Below are 20,121 nucleotides of genomic sequence, written 5' to 3'. Positions count from 1 at the left end.
GCTTCTGCTGGAGGGGCAGACGGGGCGGAGGGAGACCAGGTAGGGTGGTGGAGAATCAGGTCCCCCGTGGGAGTGCCCTGAAGGACTGGGGAAAGCGGAGTCTTTGGTTCGGACTCCGTTTTCTTGTCAGACTCAGGAGTTGGGTTCCACAGGGCCAGGATCTCGGATGTAGGTCCTGCTTTGGGAGGGAGAAAAGGTTTAAGCCAGGAGGGAGGATTCTCGATCATGTTCTGCCAGACCAGGGTATAAGGTGCTCGGTCAGGGCGGCCGTGTGGCTTTTCTCTGAAGACGACGGCCTTAACCTGTAGGATAATGGGCAGTTGAAAAGTTCCCTCCCGGGGCCATCCAACATTAAAGGCTAGCCACTCAGACATGCTGAAATTCTGAAACTTTCCCTTTCGTACGTCTGTGCTCAGGTTATGAGCTCTCTCCCTGACGTCCGAGAAGTGGTCAATCATCAGAGACAGAGGGGTCGTTTGTGTCTGTCCCATCACGCCCTCAGTCCACAGCAAGACAAATACACTTAAGACAATTAGGGGCGCCTGGGTGGCTCAGTGGGTTAAAGCCTCTGCCTTCGGCTCAGGTCATGATCCCAGGGTCCTGGGATCGAGCCCCGCATCGGGCTCTCTGCTCGGTGGGGAGCCTGATTCCTCCTTTCTCTCTCTCTGCCTACTTGTGATCTCTGTCTGTCAAATAAATAAATAAAATCTTTAAAAAAAAAAAAAAAGACAATTAATGAGAACACACTCACACAGACAAATGATCCGGCGTGGTTGAGAAGACAAAACCGAAAGGAAGTTAAGGGAGGATCCGACCGCAACGGCAGCCAGCTCTCCTCACAGATGAGGACTTTGTCCTCCAGGCGGGGGCAAGGAACGTCTCCAAGACCCCCGATGGCCCGCCAGCACGTCTGCTTAAGCCAACGTCGACCCAGATACTGCTTGGAATTCCTACAGGTAAAAATGCAGATTGGAGCTCCCAAAGTATGCAGGCAAACAGGAAAACGAGTGCACTCACCAGCCGGTGCAGGACCCTCTGGGTCGGGGTCCTGGGGTCTCCGTGGGACCTCCAAATGTTGTGCCCAAGTTTTTGTGTCTGAGAGACCACCAAGAAGCCAACACCGATGCAATCACGCGAGGGTTTATTCGACAAGTTTAAGCTTGGGCCCAAGTCTACCCGACACAGCAGAATAGGGACTTGGACCCAGAACCAGATTATAGTCAGAGTTTTTAAAGGCAGAGTAGGGGTGGACTCGGCAGTAAGTGATTGGGCCACAACTGCTGGCCCTATGTTCCTGTTTTTTTTTTGTTGTTGTTTTTCCGACATGATTTATTACAACGTTAAGCTATCCTATTCCTGATTGATCTTTGTTTTTGAAACCTTCGGTCAGTCTTCCTGGAACCAGGGGTCATTTACCAGTCACGGAGACGAAACCTTTGGTCAGTCTTCCTGGAGCCAGGGGTCATTTACCGGTCATGGAGACCTAAGATGGCTGCTGGAGCCAAGATGGCTGCACTTATGTCAAGGCTAGACTTGAGGTGGGTACAGCCTTGTTTTTCTTGGCCTCCATAGGAGCTCGGTGCACCCCCAGAGCTTAGACTCAATCTTGGGGCAAAGGGAACCACTGCAGGGTTTGCCAGGCCGAGCTCTAACTTTGGGGGGCCCCAGGCACAGAGCGTAGAGGAAGGTATATGTACTATGTGTCAGGTCTGAGCATTTACAAATTCTAAGTCAAGCCAACAAACTCTCAATAAAATAGGCTCTGGTCTTTCTATTTTCTTACCTTGCGGATAGGCCTTTAGAGCACCTCAAAGGCCAGATTCAAGTTCAGAATTTTCAGACTGCTGTGCTGGAACATGATGTGGGAAACAGAGGCAGGAGAAAAATTATTAAATTTCCTTACCTACTGACAAGTCCTTAAAACAGGCAGAGTGACTCTCCTCTAGGGACTCAACTACCCCCACCTTAAGGCTTTGCTAAGGGCAAAGGACAATCCTAGCCTGACCGACCCCCTACCCCCAACCAGGATCCTGTAAGTCTACTTTAACAATGTCTTTGGAAACTTTATCTCTAAACCTCCAAGATAGTGTCGACAATCATTCCCAAGCATATGGCCCACTGATAGACATCTAAAGGGTCTCATGAGAAGGTTTTATTACTGGTAATGAATAACCTTTTCCCCAGACAATAGCTAGACCCTCAAGGTCCTAGAAACCTTGCTTCCAAAATTCCTTAGAGACTTACACCATCCCTAATCCCCTCCCCAATTTACAAGTATACAATAGACCACCCCTCACATCCCTGGGGCAGCAGCTCTTCCTGCCCACGGGTCTTGTCCCCGTGCTTCAATAAACCACCATTTTGCACCAAAGACGTCTCAAGAATTCTTTCTTGGTCATCGGCTCCGGACCTCACCCCACCAAACCTCACCTATGTTCTAGAACTTCATCAGGAGAGGCGGCCAGGACTTCCCCCTTTTCCTTCCCACCCCCAGCCCCTCACAACAAGGGCTGTGTACACCCAGCCCAGCTGCACAAGGACAGACCTGAGGGTGGGCAGACCTTCTGGAGCCCTGAGTTCCAGAGTATGGTCTAGATGGGGGGCAGCAGCCTATCCTCTTGGTCCCGTGGACTGTGTGTAATCAAGAATTATCTGGCCTTGGGGCACCTGGGTGGCTCAGTGGGTTAAAACCTCTGCCTTCAGTTCAGGTCATGATCCCAGGGTCCTGGGATGGAGCCCCACATTGGGCTCTCTGCTCAGCGGGGAGCCTGCTTCCCCCCACCCCTCTCTGCCTACTTGTGATCTCTGTCCGTCAAATAAATAAATAAATCTTAAAAAAAAAAAAAAAGAATTATATGGCCTTTGTCCCTGGTTCTTGGGAGGTCACCTATAAAACCCTGCACTTTTCTTTTTTTTCTTTTTTTTTTAAGACTTTTTTTCTTTTTAGATTTTATTTATTTATTTATTTATCTGACAGACAGAGATCACAAGTAGGCAGAGAGGCAGGCAGAGAGAGAGGTGGGGGCAGCAGGCTCCCTGCTGAGCAGGGAGCTCGATAGAGGGATCCCAGTAACCTGAGGTCATGACCTGAGCTGAAGGCAGAGGTTTTAACCCACTGAGCCACCCAGGTGCCCCATAGACCCTGGACTTTTCTGAGTGATGGACATGTCTGTGACTCGTGGCTGGTCCCTCCAACTGAAGCTGGTCATGTTACCGAGACCCACCACAAGACTAGAGCCCAGCTTCTGGGGAGGGGAGGAGGGGCTGGAGACCGAGCTCTCCCTCTGTAATGGAATTGTGATAAAATTTTGGACCCTGAGGCACAAGTGAGCTTTCCCCAGCTGGCAGTGTTCTCCAAATGGCTGTCGCATGTCCCTGCACGGGGAGGGCAATGGAAGCTTCACGTTTGGGACCTCACAGACTTTGCCCTAAGTGTCTCTCCCTGTGGCTTGTTCCAATCCGCGTCCTTGGGCTGTAATTAGACAATAAACAGAAGTTCAGTGCTTTCCTGAGTTCTGTAAGCCATTCTAGTGAATTATTAAACATTAGGGTATTGGAGCCCCCGAGTCGGCAGCCAGCTAATTAGAAGTGAAGGTGGGCATGGGGTGGGGGGGGCCTCTGCTGGTTGAGCGCCAACTCTCGGTTTCCACTCAGGTCGTGATCTCAGGGTCGTGAGATTGTGCTGGAGACTCTCCCTCTGCCTCTGCCCCGCACCCCACACCCTTGCTTACTCTCTCTTACATAAATCTTGAAAAAAAAGGGGCAGCGTCTGGGGGCTCAGTGGGTTAAAGCTTCTGCCTTCAGCTCAGGTCATGATCTCAGGGTCCTGGGATCGAGCCCCTCATGGGGCTCCCTGCTCAGCAGGGAGTCTGCTTCTCCCTCTCCCTCTGCCCCTCCCCCACAAAATAAATAAATAAACTCTTTAAAAAAAAAAAAAAGGAAGAAGTGAGGGTGGCCTGGTGACCCCCGAAGCTGCCACTGGTGTCTGAATGGAGGTAGACTTGTGGAGGACGGGTCCCTAACCTGTAAAATTTGGCACAACTCTGGGTAGACTCCCTGCCCTAGGGGAAGGGTTTCCCCAGAGGGGGATCAGAATGGGGCCTGCTAAAATGGGGACCCAGGGTCCCTCTTGCCAGGACTAAGTGTGGTCGAGTTGCAAGGGATCGCTTGTTTGGGGTAACGCCCAGTGGGACAGTGCACAGGTGGGACTGGGACAGGGCAAGATGGTCCCCAAGGCCAGGAGGGCTCTGGACAAGGACAGTTAGGGTAGGCAGGAGGGACGCTGAGGGAAGCACAGAGGCTCTGCTAAACAATCCTTCAGGGGTCACGGGGCAAAGGCCATGCCATCCTCTGAGCGGCCAGCTGGTTCCCTTGACCTGAGGGCTTCCAGATCTCAAAATCCCCGCACACAGTATCTTCCCCCACAGAAGTGCATAGATGGTGCTGCCTGTCACCCGGGGCATTCAGCTGGATGGTGGCCCGCCCAGGTCCTTGCTTTCCCTCAGGGACACTCTTCCCAGCTCTCAACACACAGAAAAGCAAAAATCAGATTAAAAAAAAAAAAAAAAAAGATAGACTGGAGAGGGCTTATTTGCATTATAATTTCTTTTTACCATGCCTAAATTTTCCCTGTTAAATAGCAAGCACCCTGGGGCATCGGAAATTGAATTCAATTCACAAAATCCTGACTCACTCCTGGGTTTCAGGTTTCTGCCCTGGTGGAGTCGACCTGGACTCGAAGTTATTTTGGGGGGAGTGGGGAGGGGAGCTGTGTGTGTCTGACCCATCAGACCGCAGCCCTGACGCACGGTCCCCAGGATGACATCGTTCTGCCTAGGTTTTTGAAACCCTTGCAATTTCAACTATTGTATTAACGGATATGTATTTTTGCAGCACTTTCTATTTGCGCTCATGAGCTTTTATTCTATTCAATAAAGGAGAGGTGTTAAATGCGTAACAGAATGTGACTTAACGTTTACAGCCCTCTCGGCAATGCTACAGAGATGCGCTGTGGTTGCGGCAAGTCACGGGGGCGGGGGGCGGGGGGGAAGAGGCGGGGGGCGTGGCTAGTAGAAGGACGGGGCGGGGGCGTGGCTAGTAGAAGGACCCGCGACCAAGGACCCGGGAAGAGCGCAGCCCCAGGCTGGGGAGAGCTGGCAGGGGCCCGGCCCTGGGATCCAGACTCCTTTCATCTTTTTCATTTTAAATGCATTCTCAAGTAGAAGGGGGAATCCAGGGCCATAATTTTTGGTTCAGAAAGTACAGGGATTTGAGGGTTTGTTTTTCCTGCCTGTTCTCCGCCTTCCTCAAGATGGACTTGTCTTGACTTCTCTTTACAGCCGGCATCAAATTGGTCCCGCACATCTGGGATCCGACCTGCTGTTGCCCCTGAGGGCTGAGTGTCCCTTAGTGACCTGGTCACTGCGGGTGCCCCGCGTCCCTGTACGGCCAGGTGGCCAGGGGGGCTTTTTTCCTGCTTTCTCAGGAAGGCCGTTTGCAAAAGTCTGTGCTTTTTGCAGAAGTCTGGTGCTTCAGAAAAGAGCTTTTCGGACCACTCGGTTGTGAGCACATATCAAAGTTTAGCGCACGCAAGGGGCGTTCCCTGTGCCACTCAGGCGTCCAGTCTCCCAGCCGACCCTCAGGGCATGAAGTGCTGAGGGCAGAGCCCTGATTTCTCCCTGAGCTTGGGCTGGGGTCTCCTGCGTGGATGTAGGTGGGGGTTGGCCTCCCACCCATGCACCCCACCCAGCCTGTGTGCAGGAACACCAGGCACACGCTCTCCCTGCTCACACGGGCCTTGCCCGTGAGCACACACACCAGCATACACCATGTGACAAGTGTTCTGGGGCCCGGGACAGACTGTTTGCTGGAAGCCCCCACCTGCTGTGTGCTGTCAGACAGCCCCTGTCTGGGGGTTCTTTGCCAATGATCAAGGCCAACGCCTCCTCCCCAGAGCCTGGTTTCCTTGCACCGTCCTCCATCCTGAGAGGGGCCCCACGCTGATTCCTCTGGGTTGACCCTGTAGTCTGTTCCAGCTGCTGTAATAAATTTCCACAGCCTGGGTGGCTTAGCCACAAAATTTATTTTCAGGGCTCTGGAGGCTGGAGGTCAGAGATCAGGGTTCCAGCTGGGCGGGGTTCTGGTGAGGACTCTTTTGCAGATGGCAAAAGGCCTCTTTCTTGAGTCCTCACAATGCAGAAAGAGAGGGAGCTCTTTGGCTTTCCTCTTAGGAGGCTGCTAATCCCATGCACGAGGCCACACCTTCAATCACATTGGGCAAGATCCCAAGAGCACCCCATGACCCATGCGATGCTAATCTCTGACTCAAAGTCTGCCCCCTGGGGAAGCCAACGTGTGACAACGGGCGCCAGGAGTGGTCCAAAAACACCCGTGCTTGATTGGATTTTGGTGCTTGGTCCCCTACCATCTGGTTGGCAACATGGACCCCAATGGTGGTAGTGTCTGGAACACAGACAGATCTTGGCACAGGTAACAAAACTTGTTAAAATGTTACCCATGGTAAATGGCATAGCGGGGGGCAGAGAATGAGCCACTGGTGTCCTAGATCTGCCACTGGATAAACGTGGAGGAGACGCTTGTCGAACACAGATGGTGATGCTTTGGGGGAAAAAAAGCAGAGAAAATCCAAGGGTAAACAGTGGAGGGCCTTCTTGGGGAGACCCTAAGAGGCTCTCATCTCTTGGATTAAGACCTCAGAAAACCCAAGACTTAACCCTAAGAGCAGCAGAACTCCATAGAAAGCTCAACTCTCAACCCAGAAGGATCTACCATGCCAAGCTCAGGGCCCTGGTTGGGAAGAATGGGACCCTGATACACGGGAAAGGCACATCTGGACTGATGTTCCCCCAAATCTTGAATCCAAGATTTCCTCCAGACTCTCTGAGGCTATGGAAAGGCCCACACTTTGCTGCTAAGGGCCAACACCACTGTCCACCTCCAGCCCTGGACTTGAAGACCATGGAGAGGCTTCTCCCTGGCGAAACAACACGGATTGCTTTCGGAAGCTGCCCCCACCGCCCCTTCTGGCCACCAGCAGGTGGGGTCAAGTAGCGGTACTGCCCAGCTGAGGACACAGAAGAAAAGGATGCCACCCCAGAGGAAGTAGGGGGTGCAGCATGCTTGTCCCTGTGGGAGCCAGACAGAAGCACAGGGAATGGGGTGCTGCAGGGGTCTGATAGAGCCGGGGGTGAGGGTGAGGGGGAGGTACAGCTGGGGAGGGAGCCCTCCTCCAGGACTTGGGAATCAGCCTCAGGAGAGGCAGACACAACTGGGACAGCCCTGGAAACACGGGAAGGTGATGTCCACACCAAGGGAGCTAGAAATGCCAGAATCCCACGCAGACAAGGGAAGAACGGGTTAAAAGGCCAGAGACGTGGGTGTGTTCGAGGAGATAACACCCAGTAAGGACAGAAACCCACTAGGGGAGCGTGATCCACATCGGGGCCCAGAAGACGCACGGTTTCCCAGAGTGGGAGGAAGGTGCAGGTAAGAGGACATCGGAGTCACCAGAGAGTGCGGTGGTGACTTCTCAGTGAGCCAGGGCTGGAGGTGGGACCCCACCCTCCGCTCCTCATCCCCCCCTCCCCAAAACAACAGAGGCCACGTCTAGCCCTTAACCCTCAGGATCCCGTTGGATGCAATCACCCCAGGGAAGCCATGAGATCCAGATCGCAGGGACAGCCTGTCTGGTACAAGCTCCAGGCCGTATCTACAGAAATCATAAACGCACACACCCTGGGCCCTAGCGAGGCCCCTGGCAGTGTGTCCCATGGCTGTCCTACATTAAGAAAAATAATCCGCCACTGGAAAGTGTCCTTTCAGTTACCGCTGGGATGCTCTGTGCCACACCCACACCACACGGGGACCGTCTAATTACACAGAATGTTTGTACCTTGATTTGACCTACTTTTTGCTACTGATGAGGCTATTTTGCAACTCTGAAGGGCAGATGTCAGCTTGTAGAAAACTGTTAGCTGTGCAAATGATTCTTGTCTAATAACAATTCAAATGAATTTTGTCTGGAAGAGATGCAAATGATTTCTGTCCCATAGAAAAGCTAATCCCAAAGGTTACCGTTTCATTACTCCAAAGGATGTTAACCAGCTTTGTACTTAACACAGCTGTCTTATTCCAGATTTCTCTCCGGGCCTATATGTATCCAGGCTCTTGAATCTCTTTGAACCGACTGTACCAGCCGGCTGGTTCCTTCGTTAATGAATTCAGTAAGTCTTAGATATATAATCACTTATTTTAAAAATATTTTATTTATTTATTTGCGATCAAGAGCGAGTGAGAGAGCACAAGTGGGGTGAAGGGCAGAGAGAGAAGCAGACTCCCCAGTGAGCAAGGATACCGACAGAGAACTCAATCCTAGGACTCCGGAATCATGACCTGAGTGGAGGGAAGATGCTTGACTGACTGAGCCACCCGGGTGCGCCAACACATAATCACTTTATACTGGTATAAGAATCACGCTTTTCATTTTTCAAAAATTAAACTTTGAGGCACCTGGGTGGCGAGGGAGAAGGCTGCTCAGAACAGAACACAACAGTCTACATGTACTAGGACAGGGCAAAGGCCTGGAGCCCAGAGTCCCCAAGGACCGGATTTCTCTAGATGTGGGGCCAAGTCTACAACAGCTTTTTTCCTAAGACAGGTTCTTGAAGCGTAACGAAATATAGTAAAATTCACGCTGTTTACATGTCCTGTTCTGTGAGTTCTGACAAGGATATGCAGTCACGTAGCTACCATCACCACCAAGACATAGAGCAGAGAGCGTCTGGGGCTCACCCACGTTACTGAGCAGACAGGCGTGTCTGCCTTTCCGTTGCTGTGTACGACTCCATTGTGTGACTCTACCACACTGTGTTGCCTGTTCTCCACGTGATGGGCTTTGGCATTGTTTCCCTTTTTTGGTGATTATGAATGAAAGGTGCTTGTAAACATTCCCATACAAGTATAAGCCAACGTAGATTTTCATTTTTCTTGAATAGACACCTCGGGGTGGGATGCTGGGTTTCTGTTAAACATGCACTTAGCTCCGTAAGAAATGTCCAGATGGATGGTTTCCAGAGCAGCGGTATCTTTCCACCCTCCTGCCAGCCTCACATGAGAGTTCCCATTGCTGTGTCCTCATGAAAACCTGGTCTTGTCATTACTTTTAACTTCAGCAGTTCTAATAGGCGTATAAGTGTACCTCCTTGTCGTCTTCATCTGAATGTCTGTGATGAGTGTCTTCATGTGCTTGTTGGCCATCTGCCTCTCTTCTTTAGTGAAGTGTCTGTTCAAAACTTTTGCGATTTTTTATTGTCCAATTCATTGCTTTCTTATTATTATGAGTTACAAGAGCTCTTTGTATATATCCTAGATACAAGTTCTTTATCAGATATGAGCTTCATGGAGATTTTCTGTTTCATGACTTCTTTGAAGACTTCATTTCCGCAATGAGCAGGAGGGATTTGGCTCACCTCCTTCTCATCCCCCTCTGCCTCTCAGAGTCTGAAAGTGATCGTTGTTGCTATTATATTGCTATCATCGTCGTTACTTTGGTTCTGTTGAGCACTTTCTAGCTCTGACATGCGGACCTGTTTCATGTTGTCAACAGTATCTCTCGACCCTACTTTATCATAAGGCTATGTGCACACCACCCCCCTCCTCCCCATAATCTTTCCCACTCCTTCTGACAGCCACATTTTAATTTTTACAAAGGTCTTAACATGTATAATCTGTCTCTGAACTGTAATCAAGTGTTGTCTGCTTTATCTATAGTTTGACTTTAATCATGTCTGTATCATACTATAAATTCTACAGAACACACCTTCTCCCAGGAAACCTTGATCTCAGAATCTTTGTTCCTTGAGTGGCAATCTTGACTGACTTTCTCTGGGTTTAGGGTGACCAGTCATCCTAGTTTCCAGGCTTAAAAGTCATAAGCCTTTAAGTGCTGGAAACAAGAAAGCTACCTGGAATGTGTTGGTCACCCTAACCTTGAAACTTCCCTTGACTCCTCTTCTTGATTGGATCCAGTGTTCTGGATCTTGTATGTTCCTCTTTATTTATTTATTAATTTATTTTTAAAAGGTTTTATCTATTTCTTTGACAGAGAGAGACACAGCGAGAGAGGGAACACAAGCAGGAGGAGTGGGGGATGGAGGAACAGACTTCCCGCTGAGCAGGGAGCCCAGTATGGGGCTGGATCCCAGGACCCTGGGATCATGACCTGAGCAGAAGGCAGACGCTTAATGACTGAGCCACCCTTCTTTATTCATTTCCTGATTTCTCTGAATTATATCATCCAGCAACTTTCGAAGAAAGGAAACGTTGAAGATCGACTGTGTCCTTCCACGTATGAAATGTCTTTATTCTGCTCTAAGGTTTATTGACAGACAGTTTAGCTAGGTATAGAATTCTAGGTTGGGGACGATTTTCCCTTATAACTTGGAAGGAGTATTCCATTTTCTCTAAGCATCTGGTTCCATGTACTGGTAGTGAGGTGCTAGTCTGACTCACTTTACTTTCTCCAGACTATTTCTCTTTGCTTTTATGTTCCCCACCTGCTTCTGCTAGTTCTGCATTTTGAAATGATTTATTTTCTAGCGCTTCTATTAGACTTTAAATTTTAGCAAGCATATGTATATATTTTAATCTCAAGAGCTCTTCAGTTGTTCTCTGGTCTTTTTCTCCCTAACCAAATTGAGTCCTTGTTATATAAATAGAACATCTTCTCTAACCCCTCTGAATATATTCAGCACAGGTTTTGAATGCTATCAGCCCTCCCAAGAATCATCTCCGCTTCCTCCGGCCAGTGTCTTTGCTGTTTTCCTGAGTCTCCCTCCAACCTAGTGGCCTTCCTCAAATGGCCTGGTGACCTTCTGTGGTTCATCATGTGTAACAGAAGAGGACTGGGTAGCAAATTGGTGTTTCTTCGGCTATTGGGTCACTGGGCCTCCCTATCCCCTCTGGAGTGAGAATTCTGTACAGGCCAGGGTAAGGACAGGTTTTATTAAGTAAAACCCCACCACCACCTCCCTGTACTGGATGGGAGAGCTTTGCAGTATCCCCCCAGGTGCCACCAGCCACCGGTGGCCTTGCAGTTCAGTGGCCTTATCTTCTCCGACAGTTGTTCCAACAACTTTTTTAAAAATTTTTTTTAGATTTTATTAATTTCTTTGACAGAGAGAGACACAGCAAGAGAGGGAACACAAGCAGGGGGGTGGGAGAGGGAGAAGCAGTCTCCCCGCAGAGCCGGGAGCCCAATGTGGGGCTCCATCCCAGGACCCCGGGATCATGACCTGAGTGGAAGGCAGATGCCTAACAACCGAGCCACCCAGGCACCCCCTGTTTCAACTTCCTCATCAAGAACGCTTCTAGGTTTGGGTTGGGTGAAAGGTAGAGGAGATGGGAGAGTCAGCTATCACTGGTGCAGAATCTCTTTTTAAAGGGACTGTCTGCAACTCCCGTCCTCAGCAACCAAGTTCTCTTGTGTTTTACAACATCTGTCCGCCTGAGCCCAGAGTCTCCAGGGGGCTCTGTCTGTGGCCAGCTGCTCCCCCCTCACTCTGCAGCTCCATCACTGCGTAGTCCGGGCTGCGGGGCCTTCCACCAGCATAACCCAACTACGTCACCTCTGTCACGGACCCGTGACCCCCAGCCCCCAAGGCTCTTTGCTGCTGTGGGTACATTTGCATTTCAGTGAGGACTTGGAGGACGCTCACGTGCACAGCCCTCAAAATGGAAACCTCACCCCAGGATTGGCAGGAAATGAGCTCTCATAACACAAATGAAACTGAACATTTTTTTTTTAAGATTTTATTTATTTATTTGACAGAGATCACAAGTAGGCAGAGAGGCAGGCAGGGAGAGAGAGGAGGAAGCAGGCTCCCCGCAGAGCAGAGAGCCCGATTCGAGGCTCGATCCCAGGACCCTGAGATCATGACCTGAGCTGAAGGCAGAGGCTTTAACCCACTGAGCCACCCAGGCGCCCCGAAACTGAACCTTTACTGATGCTTGCAACACCCCAGGCACTGTTATCCCTATGCCTTATCTCATTTATTTTTTGTTATTTCTCGTATCCCCACTTTATAGTTTAAAACTGAGACCTAGAAAAATTAAGTGACTTGCTCCCATTCGTGTGGTTAGGGAAAGGGGGCATCAGAATTCTAACTTCCCATCCTTTCGACTCAAGGCTTCAGATGCTAACGGCTCTGCAGTCTTCCCGGGGCCCTGCAGGACCGTCTTCGTTGGGCAACACGGCCTGGCCTTCAGAAACCAGAGACGTCCACACCAGGCAGCTGGGCGGATGCAGCGCCCAGGCTCCGTGTCCTCAATCCCCCCAATGTTTATGTCCCAGGGAAATTGCGAATACCGGGCTTACTCCAGGGGGTCAATGCCCTCGAAGAGGGGCTTCCGGGGAACAATCTGACCAATCCTGGGACAGCTGTAAGGCTGCAGCAGCCTCATTCCTCTCTTCCCTGGTCATGGATACACGCAATCAGAGCCTCACTTGGGGCTGGAGGAGGAAGGAGATGAGATCTCCCACAGGTGTGGGTGCCTGGCAGCGTGGGGATCCTGAGCCTAAGGCAGAGCTGTCCCCCACCCCCCAACCCATTCCCCACCCTGTCCACAGGAAACACCGTCTGCTGGCGTCAGAGCAGTAGCTACTGTGTCCGGAAGACCCCTGGTGGTCACGTGCACTAGCTACGTCACCTCTTTTCCCTTTCCCAGTCACCTTTCCCAATCACCCTCTCAGGTAGGGCGGATCATCCCCCATTTTTTTTTTTTTTAAGATTCTTTTAGGGGCGCCTGAGTGGCTCCGTCGTCAAGCGTCTGTCTTCAGCTCAGGCCATGGTCCTGGGGTCAAGCACCACATCGGGCTCCCTGTTCAGCGGGAAGCCTGCTTCTCCCTCTCCCACGCCCCCTGCTTGTGTTCCTGCTCTCGCTGTCTCTCTCTCTCTCTCTGTCAAACAAATAAATAAAATCTTTAAAGAAAAAAAATTTTTTAAATTCATTTGAGAGACAGAGACAGTGCATGAGCAGTGGGGAGGGACAGAGGGAGAGAGAGAGAGAGAGAGGCAGACTCCCCGCTAAGCAGGGAACCCAATGCGGGGCTCAATCTCAGGACCCTGAGATCATGACCTGAGCCAAAGGCAGACGCTCAACGACTGAACCACCCAGGTGTCCCCATCCCCAATCTTCTGATGAGAAAACTGTCTCAGAGGTTAGGGAACTTGTCCAAGACCACCAGCTGGTAAGTGACAGAGCCGGACTGTCACCCAGGTCTGAGAGGGGCTCACAGTAGGGTGTCCTGCACACAGAGACGGGATTCCCACCTCCACCAGCCTGGCTCATCCCTGAGGGGCAGTTGAGCCCCAGAGGCTGAGCTCATGAGACCCCCAGCCTGGGCGTTCCCAAGGCCAAGGTTGTGATCCTCAGGAATTTCGGAGGGTGAATCCTGGGCACACACACCCCACCCCCACCCTGCCCATACCCATTGTCCCGAGACACAGCCACACCGCTGTCACTGCCACACCGCTGTCACTGTTGGTCAAGCTTCTGGATCGGTCCTCCCTCCCCCAACTGGCCTCGGCCGCCTCACCCTGGGCCTCTGCCCCAGCCAGGCCAGCAGCCTCCCCCGCAGCATTTATCACATTTGCAGAGCAGGGGGTCTAGCGCAGCCCTGCAGAAGGTGGAAAAAACCCGAGGAAGGGAGGGAGGCGAGGAAGGTGGGGGAGGCGTGTGAAAGAAAAGGACTAAAAAGTAATTTTCAACTTTTAAAGGGACATCGTCCCTCCAAGTGGCCAGAGAGATCACTTTTTGCTGTTGTTGTTGTTGTTTAAGATTTTATTTATTGATTTGACAGAGAGACAGCGAGAGAGGGAACACAAGCATGGGGAGTGGGAGAGGGAGAAGCAAGCTTCCTGCCAAGCATGGAGCCCAATGCAGGGCTTGATCCCAGGACCCCAGGGATCCTGACCTGAACTGAAGGCAGACGCTCAACGACTGAGCCACCCAGGCGCCCCGAGAGGTTACTTTTAACAAGCACCTAGCTCAGTGCCCCCATCTCCCTCGCTTTCCCAGCAGAGATGCGTCCCCAGTGCCCCAAGGGGAGTGGTCTGGGTCAGAGGTAGCACAAGGAGGGGCTGGGGGCCGTGGAAGGGCCAGGAGGTCTGGTGGGGTGGGGGTTGGGACTTCCGCAGAGTCGCTGGGTGCGTGCCCAGCACCAGAAATCATCTCCTGCTCCAAGCCAGGCACCTCCACGCTGAGCTCATTAAATTCCCGCGAAGCCTCAGGACAGAGATCTTGTAGTTCCCGCTTCACAGACAAGCAGGGGGAAGCCTTGCTCTGGGAAATTTCCATCCTCACCAAGGGGAGGCTCCTCTGGGAAGCCTCCCGCCCTGACCCCTCTGCTCCTTACCCCCCACCCCCCATCCTGGGAGGAAGAGAAGAAAGGGGTAGGAGGGTGGGAGGGTGGGAGTGGGCCTCGGGCCCACGGGTTCCCTGGTGCCCAGCACAGCTCCTCATGCATAAAACAGGAGGGACCTTTTCCTCAGCCGCTAATCAAAACCTCAGAGCCCAAAGATTGCAAATGAAGGGCCCCTGTCAAGCCATTTCCCTTGCAAACGAAGCCGCTCCGTGTTTTCTCCTCCTTAATACCTCATAACACCGCTGCCTGCGGGGGAGCCTGGCTGCTCAGCCCGCCCTGGCCCCCCACCCCTGCAGCTGGTCGGCTCCTTTCAATTAGCTCCAGAGTCCCGCGTAAACAGAGGAAGCCAGAGGCCCCTCGGATCCCTGACCCTGCGCCTCCCCTCACGGGGCCCAGGAGACTGGACTCCTGCCCCCTCAGGATAATTAGCTGATTTTCAAGGCTGGGGGAGAGGGGCAAAGCTCAGCCGAGCTGGGGAGGTCAGGCTGGGCGAGGTCTCCAGCCTTTGTGAAGTCTTTGTGGTGGAGGTGGGGAGGCCGGGCCTGGAGGGTGGGCATCAGGGAGCCCAGGGGCACACACACCAGGTCTGAAGGCAGACCCCAGTGGGGCCCTGGCGGAGGCATCTCAGCCTGCAGATCTTGGCCCCAAATAAACCCAGAGATGAAGACAGACCCAATTTACTCCCTCCCTCCAAGTCTCCTGATCTGTAAAATGGGATAATAAAATTATCTGCCTTCGCAACTCTTGATCTTGGGGTCGTGGGTTCAAGCCCCATGTTGGGTATAGAGATGACTCAAAAAATAAAATTTAATTAAAAAAAAAATTTTTTTAAAGATTTTATGTATTTGAGAGAGCCAGAGAGCAGGAGCAGAGGGAGGAGCAGAGGGAGAAGGAGAAGCAGGCTCCCCACTGAGCAGGGAGCCCCATGTGGGGCTTGATCCCAGGACCCCAAGGTCATGACCTGAGCAGAAGGCAGACGCTTAACGACTGAGCCACCCAAGTGCCCCTAAAATAAAATATTTTTTAAAAAATTATCTGCCTTGGGGCGCCTGGGTCGCTCAGTGGGTTGAGGCCTCTGCCTTCGTTCAAGTCATGACCTCAGGGTCCTGGGATCGAGCCCCGAATCGGGAATCTCTGCTCAGCGGGGAGCCTACTTTCCCCCCACCTCTCTCTCTGCCTGCCTCTCTGCCTACTTGTGATCTCTGTAAATAAATAAATAAAATCTTTTAAAAAAATTATCTGCCTTGTAGGGCTATTGAGAGGGATAAATGACATGATCTGGGCATAGCTCTTGGTTCAGGAACTGGCACTTAGAAAGCACTCCCAAAATATGAGCCCCTCTCTGTACTAATATTCGGCCAGTGCTTCCCCCAGGACCCTCACCCCAGCATCCCTGGGGACAGCTGTTCTGTTGTAGAATCAGCTACTTAGTAACCACGGGGCCTGGGATGAGTTGCTTAACCACTCTGTGCTTCCCCGTTCTCATCTGTAAATATTGTACCCATTTTGTGGGGTCGGCCAATAAAGAACAGAGCTCCAGTGTTCTTAGAGGCACACAGATTTAAAGCCAGATTCCTACGGCCAAATCCTGGTCCCAGCTGTGTGCCCTTCTGCAAACTCCTTAACCTCTCTGTGCCTCAGGCACTTCCCCTTTAACCTGAGGGATTATAACAGTACCCACCTCAAAAACTGTGAGACACGGTAAAGGACAATTCTTAGAAAAGCAAAATCACAGCTCCATCAATTAGAAAATGAATGTGTGTGCAAGAATTTCTTGAGCTCATTCATTCACAAGGGAACCAAGATGTTACAACCGTTTCAAAAGAGAATTTAAAAAGCGTAGGTACGCGGACGGTCAAGAAGGCTGCAGCGAACGGACCAACGCAGCAAAACCAGCCACGGGGCAATAATCCACTTCGGGCCACCAAACTCAGTCATGTGCATTGTTACCGACAAGGATGATTCGGATTCTTATCCGTTTTCTCCAATACACAGAGTTGTGACACAGCTCGAAGATAACAAAAAACCGAGATGAGCCCACAGCCGCACTGGACAGGACACTTAGTTCTAGGGTGGGATGTGGGTTTGGGGGTGGCCTTTGTCGCTCATTCCAAGACCTTTCTCTGCGTGAAGGAGTTCATCTACGCAGAGTGACTGTGTATCAGGTAAATGTTACCTAAGTGTTTGGAGAAAATAACGCGGCACGAGATGGAGACCAGCCACACGAGAGCAGGCCACTACTGTGGGCTCCGTTCGCCGGAGCCCCATCACTTTCGTCTTGGCAGAAACTTGAAGCAGGCGGGGGGTGGGGTGGGGAAGCTTCCCGGTGGGACAGAAGGAAGGTGTCAGGCGCACCCGGCGGAGGCTGGCGGAGGCTGGCGGTGGGCAAACCAGGCCTGGGCTTCCTGAGACACGTTAGAGGTACGTATGTGGCCTTCTCGGGTTGGTCCTAAGTTGGGAGAGGGAGCAAAGATCAGGGAAGCCGACAGGCCTGGGAGGGGCAGGGCAGGAACCTCTCATCTGTTTTGGGTCATGGGCCGCCAAGAAGGCCCAGCAAGGGAGAGGGGTGTCTTCCCAAGGGAAACAGGGATGCTGTTGCCACAAAAACAAAACTTAGACACTGGGCCACCAGGAAGACCTGGTGTCCACTCAGCAACCCTGCACATGGGCACCATGGAAATGCCCACATTTCTAGCCAGAGCGTGGAGGCGCACGGAAGGTAGGAGTCCGGCTCAGGTCTGCCCGTCTTCAGAGCCCGGCTTCTTCCCCCCCATGGCACTGAGCATCGGTGTGCAAGGAACAGGGAGGCCCTCCCCTTGGGCACAGCATGGGTCCCAGCTGCCCTGCCCAGCACGGCCTGCAGAGCTCTCTCCTGCCTCCGGACTCAGGATTCTCTGCCTCAGTGCTCTTTGACCCATCCATGTCCCTCACCGCCTTGTGCGTGGCCTCCTCGAACCGGGACCAGCTCTTGGAGGTCACCTCCCTGTAAACCCCCCAGAGGGGGTGAGAATGGGGAATTTTATCGTAACTGACTTCCCTGGAGAGTGGGACATTATATAACTATTGAAAATAATAGCCATCGGGGCGCCTGGCTGGCTCAGTTGGTGAAGCGTCTGAGTTCGGCTCGGGTCACGGTCTTGGGGTCCTGGGATCCAGTCCCACGTTGGGCTCCCTGCTCGGTGGGGAGTCTGCTTGTCCCTCTCCCCCTGCCCCTCCCGCCCCCCACCCCCACTCATGCTCTCTCTCTCTCAAATAAATAAAATCTTTACAAAAGAAAATAACATCAACCAAGACTTTCTAAGGACAAAATAAAATGCTTGTGATAGGCTATTGAGGAAGGCACGGGAGAAAAACCGCCTCCGTCTCCAGCTGGGGTCTGTATGTTAGGCTGATAGAAGGCAGATTCACAAGGAGAAGAAACTAGAGTTTATTAACTTGTGGAAGTACCCAGTGAGGAGTAGCTCAAAGGGGTTGGAACTCAGTCTTATACAGCATTTTAACAAAACAAGGAATCCGAATAGAAGTGACAAGACCAAGGAGTCCAGGCTTCTAAGGGCAGTAAATTGTGGGAACCAGAGGAAGACAGGGGTTGGCTTCAGCGACATTAGCTGGACCCTCTGGTGCCTCTCTGGGCTGGTTGGGATCTACAGTGTCTCTGGCGATTAACTTCAGTCCTTTCTGGGGGGTGGGGGGACAACTTCGCACATTCGGGTCCTGCTTTTAGGCAGAGAGGGAGGGAGCAGAGAGGTTTTCTTGCCTGTGCTGCTTCTCAGTCTTCTTCAGCTCACAATAATCCTTGCGCCAGAGTGGCTATTTTGGAATGGCATGCTCTGCCACCCATCAGGAAGAAGGACCAGAACCAAAACCGCAGAGATGGGAGGTTACCAGCTACGCAAACGTATCCACATCCGCACAGACTGTTTGGGAGGAAATATGCTAAAATTAACAGTAGAGGGAATGTAGGTGGTTTTTACTTGTTTGTACTGGTCTAGATTTTCCGAAGTTTTCATGTGAAGTGTTGTAGACATTTGTCATCGTTTTTGGCTGCCCAGCCTCTGACCCCATCCTTAGTCTCGGAACGTCCCACCGTGGGCAGAAGTGGGCAGTGCCCTGGTGGATTTCCCCGCCATCCTTGTAGCTGGAACTTCGGCTCCTGATGCCTTTCCACCAATCAGAGAGGAGACTCCTCTGAGGATCCACCAACCAGAGAGGAGACTCCTCTGAGGCTCCACCAACCAGAGAAGAGAGTCCCTGAAGGTTCTACCAATCAGAGAAGAGATGCCCTTCTTGGGAAGAAGCAGGATGATGAGTGATGGGCCTCAGTGGTAATGATTCCAGGGAGGGACATTTGTTATTTGCATCTAAAAACGCTGATTTAAAACAAAACAAAACAAAAACCTTTAAAAGGCAATCTTGAAATCCATGTCCTGTGAGCAAGGAACTGCTACTTACAGTCACAGCAGAGAGCAAAGGACAACGAGGAAGGTGTGTGGGAGCCAGTTCCTAAGGTTGTTCATATTCTTATTGTTGAATGTTAAGAGTTCTTTGTATATTTTGGATCACAGTCTTTTTTCACACGTGCCTTTTGCAAATATTTTCTTCCAACCTATGACTTGTCTGCTCATACTCTTTGATATAGACAGCGTTTTGCTACATCAAATTCAAGCTTGCTCCAAACCCTGCTTCTGAGCGTGAGGTTTGGACTTGATCTCTTTTTTGTGCCCCCCCCCCCAGAGGTCACACGAGAATGGGAAAGCCCCTATTCCCACGTGGTTCCCATGGAGATGCTCATTATCCAAGATCCTCATGGTCCATTCAGAGACAGGCAGTGGTATGCCCGGAGCAAAGCTCAGGTATGGGCACTCCTTTGCCAGGGCTCCCAAGGCCAGGGCTCTGGGGATCCATCCTCACATCTGTGTGCCATCTCTTCTGGGAGCCTGTCCTATGTCTGGCACCCAGTTTCTCCATCCTCAGAATCATCTTCCCCAAAGCTCTGATCCTCTTCCTTCCTGGGGAAGCCACCTCCTACGGTAGCTACTCTCCTCATTTCCCCTCGTCCCCGGGCTGCCCACCCCTCGATAATTCAGTCTTCTGGACTCGACAAATACCCCTGCTCCGTGTTGTCATCACACCAGGGCTGTAGCTCTTATGGTGGGATGGGAAAGCCACTCATCTGTCCCTCCCTGAGGGCAGGGCTGGGTCTCATCTCCCCAGCTCCTGGCATAGCACCTGGCCCGGATGAGGGCACAGTGCATTCCCCGTCACCCACCCCCCAAAGGAATGAGCAAACGCCAACTCGGGTTGGTGCAGGAGGGTCCCCACCCTTGGGAAGCTCACAGCCTGGCTGGGTGGCAGATAGGTGATGGCGCCCTTGGCTTTTGAGTTCACCCAATTCCCTAGACTCCACTTTGTACAGCTTGTCTCTCTCCCTCTGCCCACGCCCACGGGTTAGAGTCTCCTTTGAGATTCCGCTCACATTTTCATTAATTTCTATTGAATAATTAAAACCAGGAAATTAATACTTTCAGCCTAAACCTGAATTGCAGTGTGCGCTTTTCATAATTGTAATTCTGCTGGAGCGTTAAACATTAGAGTGAGCTCCCCTTCTCCAGAGACAGAGGGGACAAAACCACGTCTTGAGGGCTTAACACATAGTGGTCGGCTCTGGCTGTGCACTC

The sequence above is a fragment of the Enhydra lutris genome, unplaced genomic scaffold, assembly GCF_002288905.1.
Source record: "Enhydra lutris kenyoni isolate GAN:26980312 unplaced genomic scaffold, ASM228890v2 scaffoldscaffold75, whole genome shotgun sequence".
In the NCBI taxonomy this organism is placed as follows: domain Eukaryota; kingdom Metazoa; phylum Chordata; class Mammalia; order Carnivora; family Mustelidae; genus Enhydra; species Enhydra lutris.
This window is presented reverse-complemented; position numbering follows the sequence as displayed.